The sequence below is a fragment of the Bos javanicus genome, chromosome 8 (assembly GCF_032452875.1).
Source record: "Bos javanicus breed banteng chromosome 8, ARS-OSU_banteng_1.0, whole genome shotgun sequence".
NCBI lineage: Eukaryota > Metazoa > Chordata > Mammalia > Artiodactyla > Bovidae > Bos > Bos javanicus.
Genome location: NC_083875.1, coordinates 87440773 through 87454490, shown reverse-complemented (window position 1 = coordinate 87454490; position 13718 = coordinate 87440773). Strand labels below are relative to the sequence as shown.

The 13718-nt window shown below is 42.4% G+C and overlaps 1 long non-coding RNA gene across 1 annotated transcript; it reads left to right on the top strand.

Annotated features, from left to right (window-relative positions):
• The first annotated feature begins 497 nt into the window (after positions 1-497).
• Positions 498-7204, top strand: LOC133253066 (uncharacterized). The gene is made up of 3 exons (XR_009738165.1): positions 498-2244; positions 2841-3051; positions 3738-7204. It is a non-coding gene; the product is annotated as an uncharacterized LOC133253066 (long non-coding RNA).
• The last annotated feature ends 6514 nt before the right edge of the window (positions 7205-13718 follow it).

Here is a 13718-nt window from a genome sequence, read left to right as displayed (position 1 = left end):
TAGGGACGATCATTTTTCACTGTGTTATGCTGAGGAAACTGGGGCTTCAAAAGTGAACAAGGAAGGTCTTTCAGGTCAGAGTCCACTCTCAACATCAGCTCTGCACGTGACCCTGGACCAGGCAGCTGGTCTAGGTGCTACAGGGCAGAGGTCAAGGGATGCTGATGCCTCCATACAACTTGAACTTGGAGTGATCCCGTTCCTTCTAACCCACAGGCAATGACCCAGTTATCTCAATGCATATTCAATGCCTGAAATTTCACGATCAAAAAGAAGTGCAAAATCTTCAGCCTACTAAGCTTGATCTTAACAATGGGAGTCCTAGAGTACTTCAATCAAAACTCATTTATGCTGTTTGCATAGTAAGTATTATGTGTTTTCTTCTGCCTGTAGCCTCTGCTTTTCCAGGAGTCCTAGCACACAGGTCTGCCTGGAGGAAGAGGACAACAGCCCCTATCAATTTCAGGAAACTGAAGGGTCACTTCCCACTGGTCCTGATTTTGAAAGAAGAGGGTGAGGAGGGAGATTCAGGCTGGGTTAAGTCCTGACGTGGTACCGAGAGAGACCATTTCAAAACATCAGGAAATGTCCCTGATGCATTAGCAAATGGGACATCTTACCGCTTGGGCAGTATCTACATATACGAAACAAAGAGGAACTTCTGCCTGTGCAATAAGACACTGTCGGAAAAGCTTCAGTGACAGAGACAGACAAGAAGGAAATGCGCAGTGAACATTAGCTGTGGCTGTTGCAGCATCCTTCAGTTCCTCATCCAGCAGGAAGTGAGCATTTACTGACTTGCCCAATGGACCTGGCCCTGGGACTCAGCCCCAGAGGGGCTTACTGAACCTGCTAGGCTCATATCAATTCCTGGAGATCCTGTTCCACTGGGAACTTTCCTCAAGAATTCACCCTAGGGTATGGATTCACTCCTAGCATTGAAGGGACCCTGGGATCTCGGCCCAGTTCCGGAGTCCCTCTCCTGGGATTCATGGGTCCAGAGAAGGGCCTTGCTCCTGAGATGTGTGAGAAGGGCCAGGATAGAAAGATGTCACCTTCCAGAGGGCACTCCACCAGCTCAGCACTGAACCTCTTGTGCCTTTGAGGATCCTTTAGGACACCTGAGGAAGGCATCCTTGGGGGAACCAAGAGGTAGAAGGTAAGAGTTCTTCACCTGCAGCTGAAACCAGTGGAGAGAACTGAAGTCCGAGTTCTCTAGTAAGTCCATTCCAGCAGCCCAACTTCTCATTCTGTGCTTCACACCAGTTAGGCTTTCCTTCTCAGAAAACAAGAGGTAAGGAAGTGGGGTGACATCCAATGAACCCAGCGTTTTTTATTGTGAGTTGCCCAGCCTTTTCCAAAGTGTGTAAAGAAGTGAGAGCTATGGTTTACTATGAGAACTCGAGGTGAAGGGAGGGAGGCGTAACGTACTGAGGAGACTTTTACTAAGAATATAACGGAGCATCAAGCCTGGTGCTGTGCACAGAAACCCACAGCAAGAGGTGGGATCCACCTCCTTGAGGGCTGGAGCCAGGACACAGGTCCAGGTGAAGCCAATTCCAGCCTGTGAACGGCCTCTCCTGGGATCCATGGGTCCAGAGAAGGGCCTTGTTCCAGGCATGTGTGAGAAGGGCCAGGAGAGGGAGATGTCACCTTCCAGGAGAGGGTGGAGGGTACTCCCCCTTCCCAAGGACAGCCCTAACTGGGGCCCTGCTTTGCCACTTGCCACTCTGTGGCACTGGCCACACACGGACATGGAGGTTTACCTTCCCCTCCCAGGAAAGGTGACTGTGGTGCTGCCTGTCTGAAATCCATCTAAATGGCTCAGCTCAGAGCACAACACCCCAGATCCAAGGTAAGAAGGCAAGTCTTCAACCAATTTCGTTTTATTATTCCTACATCCACCTTCCTCCTATTCCGTGCTTGGAATGAGGGTAGGTTAGTCTCTGCATTGAAGATCTCTAAGGACCTGAGTGTCCTCTTGCTCCTCAAAAGGCATGGGAATCAGCACGCCAACCTCAGCTTCCTTTTAAAATGACCAGTCCAAAATGTACCCCGATGTTCATTGTAGCACTATTTACGATAGCTAGGACATGGAAGCAACTCAGATGTCCATCGACAGATGACTGGATAAAGAAGTTGTGATACATATATACAATGGAATACTACTCAGCCATAAATGGGAGTGCATTTGAGTCGGTTCTAATGAGATGGATGGACCTAGAGCCTATTATACAGAGTGGAGTAAGTCAGCAAGAGAAAAAATAAATATCGTATATTAACGCATATACATGGAATCTAGGAAGATGGTACTGATGAAGCTATTTGCAGGGCAGCAGTGGAGACACAGAGAGAGAACAGACTGGTGGACATGGTGGAGGAAGGAGAGGGTGGGGCAAACTGAGAGAGTCGCATGGAAACATACATCACCATACGTAGACTAGATAATCAGCAGGAATTTGCTGTATGACACGGGGAGCTCAAACCCAGTGCTCTGTTGACAACCTAGAGGGGTAGGATGGGGTTGGAGGTGGGAAGGAGGCTCAAGAGGGAGGGAACATATGTTTACCTGTGGCTGATTCATGTTGATGTACGGCAGAAACGAATACAATGTTGGTAAAGCAATTATCATCCAATTAAAAATAAATAAATTTTAAAAATAATAAAATAGCCAGTCCAAGTCACAGGTGAGGGAGGCTGGCTCCCGAACTGCAAAACCCTATGGGAAAACCAGGACCCTGGTGGGGGAGGGGGATGCAAAACCCTCTCTGCCCAAAGTTGGCAGCCCTGCAAGGGCTGTTGCTTCTAATTTAAATTCTCATTTCTTATTCTATTTTGAGATCCTCTCTGGGATTTTAGGAATGTTGAGACGTGCCAGTTGTACAGCTCTGAGCACAGAACGGTCACGCTGGCTGGAGGCAGGCGAGCGCAAATGGAAACAAATCACTTGTCAGGACCAGCCTTCAGGCTCAGAGGGCCTGGGACAGACCCGCTGGTCAGAGAGACGGCTGGATGCAGGCTATGGAGAGAAAGAAGCTTTGAGGCTCCCTTGTAACTCTATAATGTGGAGGAAAGTCAGACTATAAATGAGGTTAAGTTCCTAGGAAGTGATGGTAAACAGAACAGGCAGCCCTTTAAGTGGAAATAAAGTGGGCTTGGTGTTGCCACAAAGCTACAAAATGCAGCTTAGCTCAGAGAAGTGGATTCCATTTGGGAGAGAGCAGATTAGAATGCAGGCTCAAGGGCAACTTAAGAGGGTTCCTTTTGCCAGGAAAGAAGGGGAGCAAGCGAGGAAAGAAAGAGAGAGGGCAGTGGGGAGATGCAGTGGTGGAGTATGTATGGCCCATGCATGAGAGCAGAATGTCACCCTGAGAATTTACAGCATCCAACGTTTGCCTCCAGCCGTCCTCCCCAGGCCTTGCCCCCAGTATGACCTCTCGCAGCTCAGCGCTGCACACTCAATAGGAAGACTGAACTCAGTGCATGTTTACTTCCAAGGATTTTTCACACATTTAAAGAAGTTTTGTGTATTTTTTTCTAACCTTCTACCCTCCAGGCTCTGTAATATGCATCTGCGTTCTTAGCTTGTGCAAAGTGCATTTAAACTCTAGGGACCCTGCCAGGCGTTTCTTAGTTCGATTTTTGGAGGGGGTCGGGGGAGGCGTGGCAAGAATCATCAAGTGAATACTGAGTGGAGCAACAAAGAAAATACCATTTTGTGTTTTCTTGATTTAAAGACAAACCATAAAGGCTGCTTTGATACGTTGACAAGGTTTACTTGGTCAAAAACCAAACCAAAGAGAAGCGTGAATTGGAGTCACATCCGTTCTCCTGCTGCCATGAGGTGACACATGTTATCAGCCTGGTCTCCGCATCAGTCGCTGTTCGCTCCACAACTATTCACGGGATGGAAATGAGGGGAAAACGCCCACCTCCACAAGGACTTGCTCCGCCAGAACTCCCCAGGGCAAGAAGAAAGCCAGTTTCTCTTCAAAAGCTTTGCATGGTGATGAGAATGTGACTCGGGAAGTGATTGGAATTAACTTGCTTGAAGATGAAGCCGCTGGAGAGTTTTAAATTGGAGTCTGGCACTCTCTACACATAAAAAGTCGCTGATTTGTGTCTGCTTAGAGCTATGAATTTCCATGTTGTAAGGCTCTTTTTTTCTTTACAGAGAAGTGCTAAATATTTAAAGTCTGCAGTGTCCAAGAAATTCATAAATGCTCTTTCAAAAATAATTTCATTCCATTCCAAAATTAGAAGTGGAGAAAGTCAAGAGAATCAACACAAGTTGATGAAATGAGTATTCATGTTGGGTCATGTCTTTGTTTCAAATTCATTTTTGATTCTTGATAAGTGGACGTGACATATTATTCGCCCACCAGAGCTTAAGGTGATTAAACAGGTCCTGGAGGTGAAATTGCTTCCCCAGAATTCCTCTCACCATGGAGGGTGGTAGGGAAAGTTCTGTTCCTCTGGGTCTCTTCCCACATTGGAATGCACACTGCCATTCTGGGAATGTCAGTTGCATGGCTGATAATTTCATGCTTTTGCTTGAGGAAGAAGCATTCAGGAAATATGTCTCAGGCATATTTAGTTTGTTGAAAAACTAAGAATGTCACTTATAGGGTTTGGCCACCTACTTGGCACTGGGAACTTAATATAGCATTGTTATTTTTCTGTGGAGCCAGAATGCTAAATCTGATTGCTGAATAACTCTTGGGTTTAGTTTTCAGAAAGAAGCATCTATATTCGATGCCCAGCAGCACTCTAAAGGAACAACATCAGCAGAATATTTTTCATTTTCTAGAAGGCATAGAATTTGGCTAAGGGAATTTTAAAAAACAGCTATTAATAAATCTTCATGCCCAAGATTCAAAAACATGCTAGTGTCCTGCTGCTGCTGCTGCTGACGCTAAGTCACTTCAGTCGTGTCCGACTCTGTGTGACCCCATAGACGGTAGCCCACCAGGCTCCCCCATCCCTGGGATTCTCCAGGCAAGAATACTGGAGTGGGTTGCCATTTCCTTCTCCAATGCATGAAAGTGAAAAGTGAAAGAGAAGTCGCTCAGTCGTGTCCGACTCTTAGCGACCCCATGGACTGCAGCCTACCAGGCTCCTCCGTCCATGGGATTTTCCAGGCAAGAGTACTGGAGTGGGGTGCCATTGCCTTCTCCAGCTAGTCTCCTGAACAGATGTAAAAGTCACTGTGACTGGCCCATCCCTCTCTCCTCTTGGGCTCAGTTGAGAGCTGATCACATTGGACTGAATATTGGTGTGTATAGATGCACTGACTTTTCACATAATGTTCATCTTCATGCTTTCTTCACTTCACCATGTTTCTTGGAGTTCACTACATATATGTACATATCTTTTTTCTTAAGTGTATGGAATACAATTTACTTAGCAATTTCTCCTGTTGATGAGCATTTAGACCAATTCTAATCCAGTGGTCAAAAAAAGAAAACCTCAAATAAATTTGAATTTACAATTCCCCAAGACATTATTATATATGTTTATTCAGTTCAGTTCTGTCAATCAGTCGTGTCCGACTCTTTGCGATCCCATGAACCGCAGCACACCAGGCCTCCCTGTCCATCACCAACTCCCGGAGCCCACCCAAACTCATGTCCAATGAGTTGGTGATGCCATCCACCTATCTCATCCTCTGTCGTCCCCTTCTCCTCCTGCCCTCAATCTTTCCCAGCATCAGGGTCTTTTCAAATGAGTCAGCTCTTCACATCAGGTGGCCAAAGTATTTGAGTTTCAGCTTCAACGTCAGTCCTTCCAATGAACACTCAGGACTGATCTCCTTTAGGATGGACTGGTTGATGTCCTTGCAGTCCAAGGGACTCTCAAGAGTCTTCTCCAACACCACAGTTCAAAAGCATCAATTCTTCTGAGCTCAGCTTTCTTTATAGTCCAACTCTCACATCCATACATGACTACTGGAAAAACCATAGCCTAGACGGACCTTGGTTGGCAAAGTAATGTCTCTGCTTTTGAATATGCTATCTAGGTTGGTCATAACTTTCCTTCCAAGGAGTAAACATCTTTTAATTTCATGGCTGCAGTCACACTTTACAGTGACTTTGGAGCCCAAAAAAATAAAGTCTGACACTGTTTCCACTGTTTCCCCATCTATTTCCCAAGAAGTGATAGGATGCCATGATCTTTGTTTTCTGAATGTTAAGCTTTAAGCCAACTTTTTCACTCTCTTCTTTCACTTTCATCAAGAGGTTCTTTAGTTTCTCTTCACTTTCTGCCATTAGGGTGGTGTCATCTGCATATTTTAGGGTTATTGATATTTCTCCTGGCAATCTTGATTCCAGCTTGTGCTTCTTCCAGCCCAGCATTTCTCATGATGTACTCTGCATAGAAGTTAAATAAGCAGGGTGACAATATACAGCCTTGTCGTACTTCTTTTCCTATTTGGAACCAGTCTGTTTTTCCATGTCCAGTTCTAACTGTTGCTTCCTGACCTGCATAGAGATTTCTCAAGAGGCAGGTCAGGTGGTCTGGTATTCTCATCTCTTTCAGAATTTTTCACAGTTTATTGTGATCCACACAGTCAAAGGATTTGGCATAGTCAATAAAGCAGAAATAGATGTTTTTCTGGAACTCTCTTGCTTTTTCAATGATCCAACGGATGTTGGGAATTTGATCTCTGGTTCCTCTGCTTTTTCTAAAACCAGCTTGAATATCTGGAAGTTCATGGTCCGTGAATTGCTGAAGCCTGGCTTGGAGAATTTTGAGCATTACTTTACAAGCGTGTGAGATAAGTGCAATTGTGAGGTAGTTTGAGCATCCTTTGGCATTACCTCTCTTTGGGATTGGAATGAAAACTGACCTTTGCCAGTCCTGTGGCCACTGCTGAGTTTTCCAAATTTGCTGGCACATTGAGTGCAGCACTTTCACAGCATCATCTTCCAAGATTTGAAATAGCTCCACTGGAATTCCATCACCTCCACTAACTTTGTTCGTAGTGATGCTTCCTAAGGCCTACTTGACTTCACATTCCAGGATGTCTGGCTCTAGGTCAGTGATCACACCATCGTGATTATCTGGGTCATGAAGTTCTTTTTTGTACAGTTCTTCTGTGTATTCTTGCCACCACCTGTATTTTCATTGGCTGTGAATCACCTATTTATTCTGTTTCTATTTCATTGTTTGCATTATTATATTATGGATTCATAAGCACTCTTTGGGCTTTGCAGGTGGCTTTAGTGGTAAAGAACCTGCTTGCGGATGCAGATAAAGAGACACAGGTTCAATCCCTGGGTCGGGAAGATGCCCTGGAGGAAGCCACTCCAGTATTCTTGCCTGGAGAATCCCATAGACAGAGGAGCCTGGCAGGCTGCAGTCCATAGGATCACACAGAGTCGGACACGACTGAGGCAACTTAGCATTCACGTAAGCACTCTTTATATAATCTGGATACTAAGTCTTTGTTTACTAAATAATTTCTTCCTGTCTGTCACTTGTCTCCTTCAAATATTTCAGAACAGTTCTCTTGCACCTTCTTTTAACATAAACTTGAGGTTCAACCTGTCAATTTCAACCCCCCCCAAAAAAAGATCCTCCTGGGATTCTGATTCAAATGAATGTATATTATTTGGGAAGAACCAAAACCTTTTTAATTGATGTTATAGTCCAAAATCACTGCAGATGGTGACTGCAGCCATGAAATTAAAAGACGCTTACTCCTTGGAAGAAAAGTTACGACCAACTTAGACAGCATATTGAAAAGCAGAGACATTACTTTGCCAACAAAGGTTCATCTAGTCAAGGCTATGGTTTATCCTGTGGCCATGTATGGATGTGAGAGTTGGACTGTGAAGAAAGCTGAGCACCAAAGAATTGATGCTTTTGAACTGTGGTGTTGGAGAAGACTCTGGAGAGTCCCTTGGACTGCAAGGAGATCCAACCAGTCCATTCTGAAGGAGATCAGCCCTGGGATTTCTTTGGAAGGAATGATGCTAAAGCTGAAACTCCAGTACTTTGGCCACCACATGCAAAGAGTTGACTTATTGGAAAAGACTCTGATGCTGGGAAGGATTGAGGGCAGGAAGAGAAGGGGACGACAGAGGATGAGATGGCTGGATGGCATCACTGACTCGATGAACATGAGTCTGGGTGAACTCTGGGAGTTGGTGATGGACGGGGAGGCCTGGCGTGCTGCAATTCATGGGGTCGCAAAGAGTCGGACACGACTGAGCGACTGAACTGAACTGATAGTAGAAGAATGGTATATTTCATCAATTATTCAACATTCTTAAGGTTCTTCAAGATTCAACTGTAAATTTCTAAGCATTAAGGAAATATTTTCTATCAAGTTAGTGAGGATTGTTTACTTAATTAGAAAATGGTATTAAATATTCTAAAATTTCTTTTGCATCCATTGAAAGAATATATGGTTTTTCCCTCTATCTACTAAGGGCATAAATTATACCAATAAATTTTTCTGATACTGAAAAATCCTTACATTCCAGGTATGCACTATAATTTTCATAATATTTAACATCTTTAATATACAATTAGAATTAATGAACAATTATTTAGGATTTTCACCTTTAGATTCATAAATGAAGTGTATCTGTGAGTTTTTTCTTGTATTGTCTTCACAGTTTTGGATAAAGATTATACTAGCTTCCTACAGTAAGTTGGGATACATGTCTTATTTTCCATTTACTCAGAAAATATACATAAGATGGAGATTATTCCTTGCATGTTTCATAAAACCCACATGTACCATCTGAGTCTGGGGTACTTTTTTGGCAAGAGGAAGTCTTAGTTCATATACACTGTTATAATAAAATCCCACAGACTAGGTGACTTAAAAACAACAGACATTTATTTCTCACAGTTCTGGAGACTGAAAGTCTGAGATCAAGGGGCCAGCATGGTCAGTGAGGACTCTCTTCCAGGTCACAGGCTTTTCATTGTATCCTCAACATGGCAGAGCAGATGAGGAAGCTCCATTGATCTCCTTTATAAAGTCACTAAACCCATTTGTGAGGCTCCACCTAAAGACCTAATCACCTCCAAAAGGCCTGCCTACTAACACCATCGCTTTGGGCATTAGGATTCTAACCTGAATTTTGAGAGGACACAAACATTCAGACTTTAGCCTGTGGTGTTTTTGAAAGGAGGTCCTCATACTAAGCCAGGTATTCTAGTAGGCCACTTTCTTTTATACTTCCATTTCCATGATTTAAAGCAGATTCTTGCTGCATGTCAGTTGTTCTCAAATCTGCTTATGACAAGTGTACCTGTTGCAATAATTTTAGTTAATTTGGTATTATATAAACCAATGGAAAAAGTATTTTTCAAAAAGGGTTTTCATTTTTATGAAGAATAAATTGAAGCTTTAGGAGCACTAGATAGAGACGAGTCACTAAGATGAATGGTTTAGATATAAGGGTGCTACCACACTCCATTATTCTTGCCTGGAGAATCTCATGGACAAAGGAGACTGGCAGGCTACAGTCCATATGGTTGCTAAGAATCAGATGACTGAAGTGACTTACCACCACCACTGCGCTAATACAACTAGAAATGATGGGTGGGGCAAGAATAACAAATATCATATCTTTGCTGCTCCAAGTGTGGTCCATGGACCAGTAGCAGCAGTATCACCTGGAAGCCCACTAAAAATGCTGAATATCAGGCCCATTCCCCAGACCCACCGTCAGCTTTGGCATTTGTACAAGATCCAGAAGAGATGCACAAATACATTAAAATCTAAGATGCTCTGATGTCAAAGAATTCCACAATCAGATTGCATTTATTGTCTTAACATTTCTTCTTCTGTATTTTAAAAAATTGAAACTGGAAATTGTTGACACAGAAATACAAGTGTGGTTTATGTAAGAAAAAGAATGTCTATTTTCACTCAGCGATTTGTTTTCAAAGAAAAGACCATGACCCTACATTAAAAGACTGGTAAGTGAATATATGTTTTTATGTTTTCAGTTACAGTAAAATATTTGCAGTTTGACATTTTTTAATGATTTCTCCCTTCAGCACACTTTTTTACTTAATCAACTGACTACAGGTCTGGACTGTGATGGATGGTTCAGTTCAGTTCAGTCTCTCAGTCGTGTCTGACTCTTTGCGACCCCATGAATCGCAGCACGCCAGCCCTCCCTGTCCATCACCAACTCCCGGAGTTTACCCAAACTCATGTCCATCGAGTCAGTGATGCCATCCAGCCATCTCATCCTCTGTTGTCCCCTTCTCCTCCTGCCCCAATCCCTCCCAGCATGATTCTTTTCCAATGATGGATAAGAGGGATTCTAATATAATTCATGCTTTCCTAGATTATCATGGCTTTCATCTAGAGTCCCAAAAGTGTTGGCATAGAGTTTTATTCAATTATAATCTTTTTCATCAGCGCAGTTGTGGAAACTTCTCTACTTCTATTTGTGTGTGTCCAGTTTTTGCCGTTTTGGGTTTTTTTGTTTGTTCTGTTTTGGTTTTTACTTGTTCAGAATGGCCAGAAATCTATTTAAATTATCTTTTATTTTTGAAGGCCTGTCTTTTATTATTTTTGTTTGACTTTATTATTCTCTTTCTGTCTCTTCTATTTTCTAATGCCAGGATTGAAGACTACAAAATTTCCTCTGACAATCGCTTTGTCTGTATCACTTCTAAACCCATAGCTTATAAATTTAGCTTTTATTTTCTCTTTATTTGAAGGGTGTTTTTAAATCTGAAAAAAAAAAGAACTATTTTGCAAGTTTTTTATATCAAAGCCTAATTTTTTTTTTTTGTAGCTTCTTCAGAAAATGTGGCCTATATAATTTCCACATTCTGGAATTTATTGAGATTTTCTGTTTATTCTACTTTAGAAACAATTTTTGTGAATGTTCCATTCATATTTGAAAAGAAGGTATGGTCTCTGTTGGTATAAATGAAATGCGTCTGACTGCATAGATTTATATACACCGCTAATCAAGCTTGTTAATTAGGCTATTTTGATCTTCTATTTTTGTGTACATGTCAAACACAATTAGCTGCTCATGTAGCCATTCCACTCCACTTCTATTTGCCACACACTCTGATTTTGAAGTGAAGGGTAATAATATGCCCAGAATAGGAGATGAGTCAAAATTAAGTCTAAGTTAGAATTTCTCAACAGAGGCTTTGCTGACATCTTTGTTCCTGCTTTGGATGCTAGTGTAAGAACATAAGATCTAGAGCAATGGCCATCGTTTCGTGTATTTTGTGACCACTAAGCTTTTTTACTCAATAAACAAATCCCTTTTCTCACTACTCCTTGTATATTCTTCATGTTTCTCCTGTGTTTATTTTTATTTGTGCTGGTATGAGGAACCAGAGATTAAATTGCCAACTTCATGGATCATAGAGAAAGCAAGGAAATTTTTTTTAAAAATGTATTTCTGCTTCATTGACTACAAAAGCCTTTAACTGTGTGAATCACAACAAACTATGGAAAATTCTTAAAGAGATGGAAATATCAGACCACCTTACTTGTCTCCTGAGAAACATGTATGTGGGTCAAGAAGCAATAGTTAAAAGAGACATGGAACAACCGACTGGTTCAAAATTGGGAAAGGAGTACGATAAGACTGTATATTGTCACCTTGCTTATTTAACTTATACACAGAGTACATCATGCGAAATAAGCAGCTGGGTGAAGCACAAGCTGGAATCAAGATTGCCAGAAGAAATATCAACAACTTCAGAATACACAGATGATAGCACTCTAATGGCAGAAAGTGAAGGGGAACTAATAAACAACTTGATAAGGGTCAAAGAGGAGAGTGAAAAAGCTGGCTTAAAACTCAACATTCAAAAAACGAAGATCATGATGTCTGATCCCATCTCTTCATGGAAAACAGAAAAAGTGGACACAGTGACAGATATTCTTTTCTTGGGCTCCAGAATCACTGCAGATGGTGACTGCAGCCATGAAATTCAAAGACGTTTCCTCCTTGGAGAGAAAACTACGACAAACCTGCTGCTGCTAAGTTGCTTCAGTAGTGTCCGACTCTGTGCGACCCCAGAGACGGCAGCCCACCAGGCTCCCCCGTCCCTGGGATTCTCCAGGCAAGAACACTGGAGTGGGTTGCCATTTCCTTCTCCGTGACAAACCTAGGCAGTGCATTAAAAAGCAAAGACATCACTTCGCCAACAAAGATCCATATAGTCAAAGCTATAGTTCTTCCAGTAGTCATGTATGGATGTGAAAGTTAGACCATAAAGAAGGCTGAGCACCAAAGAACTGATGCTTTCAAATTGTGGTTCTGGAGAAGACTTTTGTGAGTCCCTTGGACTGCAACGAGATCAAACCAGTCAATCTTAAAGGAAATCAGTCCTGAATATTCATTGGAAGGACTGACGCTGAAGTTGAACCTCCAATACTTTGGCCACCTGATGCGAAGTGCTGGATCATTGGAAAAGACCCTGATTCTGGGAAAGATTGAAGGCAAAAGGAGAAGAGGGCAATAGAGGATGAGATGATTAGATAGAGCTACCAACTCAGTGGACACTAATCTGAACAAACTCTGGAAGATAATGAAGGACAGAGAAGCCTGGTGTGCTGTAGTCCATGGGGTCACAAAGAGTCAGACACAAGACTGAACAACAAAAATGTTCCTTTTTTGAAGAATCCCTCATATATTGTTTATGGGTGGTTTATTTCCTGAGTCCTTGGTGCCTAATGGTGTCTATTGTTTGCCTTCTGTTTCACATTATGTTGACTTTGGGCATGAGTTACCTAAACCCTCCTGCTCTCATAGTATCTTATGTATTTGTTTTGCTTCAATTTTGTTTTTTTCCTAGGATCTGATACTGTCTGCCTGTATCTGTCTTTCAGAATTATTCCAAAACTCTTACATGCATGGCATTCTTTTGTTTCCTTGAATTATTAAGGATCAGATTTGGGGGGAAGGGTTGGCCATTTTGTGGGAATTGAAGCTGAAATGAGGGTAGATGTGTGAGCTCAGTCAGTCATATTTCAGTATCAAAATTTTGTTACAGAAAAATCAATAATTCATTCTTTAGAAATGTGTATGGAGATAATGGTCTCCAAATGATACCATCTGGGCTCAGGGGTATACTTATGGCAGTTCTGAATTTTTTTTTCCTCCCTTTCAGCTATGCTTTACATTCCTTGTTCTGTGGGCTCTCTTTTGGTACCGCTGAAAGTATATGCTTTCTTCTAAGCAGATTCTCAGCCTAAACAAAGGGTTAAAACACAAATACATATCACACCTGAGGATGGGCCAGATGTGGTGCCCAGAAACACATCATACAGATTTGCACAGCTGTTCACTGGACAACTTGTCCCAATTCCCAGGCAATATTTTCTTCAATGTAAAATTTGATCTCACAGGTACATTCTAGGCAGCTCTTGTTCAGAGAGCTGGATATTTTGAAAGTAAATTATAGAGTCGCCGTGTAGCTCTCAGACCTGTTCCCAGCTCTAAGCAGAAAGCCCCAGACTCTAAGGTTAGGGTTTGGAAGCCGCTGAAATAAGCAGGTTAGGGGCTCAGAGCCCACATCCCTGCTCCCTGTGTGACTCAGAATACACTGCGGAGCCTCACTAGACCTCATGGCCATAACAGTGAGATGATGATGTAGCAGTCTACTTCATGGAGCCACTGTGATGACTAAATTGTACACACAGCACTCAGAGCTGTGACTGCAATCACACCCTGTCCTGTGACCAGCCTCAAACTCCAAGCTAA